This window comes from Theobroma cacao, chromosome 5 (genome assembly GCF_000208745.1).
Source record: "Theobroma cacao cultivar B97-61/B2 chromosome 5, Criollo_cocoa_genome_V2, whole genome shotgun sequence".
Taxonomy (NCBI): Eukaryota; Viridiplantae; Streptophyta; class Magnoliopsida; order Malvales; family Malvaceae; genus Theobroma; species Theobroma cacao.
In genome coordinates, this window is record NC_030854.1 from 22,634,122 (window position 1) to 22,635,630 (window position 1,509).

Here is a 1,509-nt window from a genome sequence, read left to right on the forward strand (position 1 = left end):
TGATTTATGCTATTTTTTTAGTTAAATAATAAAATATCCTAAGCTTGACACATGGCATTTTCTTATTAGTCAATTTTTAAAACTTTTAAAATTTTATCCTTTTTATCTCCACCACACAATTAGTCAATGGTCAAAATGAGGATAAGGGATGACCATGTGCTGGAAAAATGTCCTGGTGATGAAAAATTACTGTTTTGCCCCTAGGGTGGTAAAATTACCATTTTACCCCTATACTCCAAATTATACCGAAATTAAAATTTTTTTCACTTCTAAACCTCAAATCATACTCCAATAAGTCAAAAATCTTTTCTAAAAATTTCCATTTTGTCCTCAAGTGGCAAATGACCATTTTGCCCTTGGATAGCGAAAATTCTGATTTGACTCCAAATGGATCATCGAACTCCGAATCACCATATTAAACTATTATGGGACTTTAAAATTCTTAATTTCATTGTAAATTCTCTATTTGATCTAGTTCGAGGCTTAAATCAACTTTGTTGTACCTCTAGGTACAATAACGACTTTTGTAAATTTTTCGGGACTCTCCTAGCATGCAAACATGCTATCCATCACATGTATGTCATGACAAATATTTTTATAGAGTCCGGCTTGTCATCTTCTCCCCCACTTGGATCAACCATATGATCCTTCTTCATGACTGATTTCGACATCCGGCTAAATATTAATACTTTAATATTATTTCATTAATAAAATATTATTTTATTCCAAAAATTTTATCTTGTCTCCTTGATACCCAAAATACCTTATTATGCCTCACTTGACTTCCGAATCGCCGTTTATCACTTTTAAACATTTTAATTGACCTCAATTTGTATCCGATCAACTTTATTTATCACCATATTAAAGTATGGGGTATTTCATATACTATGCTTGATTGCTTTTTCATTGGGAAGTGAAGCCTTACGTGTGTGGCTTGAAATTGATTATCTGATTTTTTTGGTGCTCGATGCCGTATTTTCTTTTGCATGTCTTTCATCTGTTTATTTCCTTGGTATTATTAACTCAGTTGGAATTTTATATTTTCTCCAAAAGTTTTTTACACCATATATTGCTTGTAGTGTTTTCATTTTTGCTCCTTCTTTTTTTTCTTTTTGGTATGGTTTTTTGGTGGATTGTATTTTGTTTTGATCATTTTGGATTTAGCATTTTCCATTTTTTCACTAGTTTTAAATTATCTGTTGGTTTTGTATTGGGGTTTTATTGTTTCATTTTCCTATTTGTTTTGGTTTTGAGTGCGTTATATTTTCTTTTGATTTATTTTGTATTAGGATTTTTAATTTTTTATTTGGTTTTGGGTTTAAGTTGGCTGTTTTGATTTTTCTCTTAGTTTAATTTATTTGTTCTAAATGTTTTGTTATAGACTTAGATTTGATTTTTTTTTTTTACACTTCACTGTAATGCAAATTCCTTGTTGCTTTTTGAGTTTATTCTTTTTGTCTTATTGTGGCTTTTTATTTGGTTTTTGTGTTTTTCCCTTATTTTTTGCAA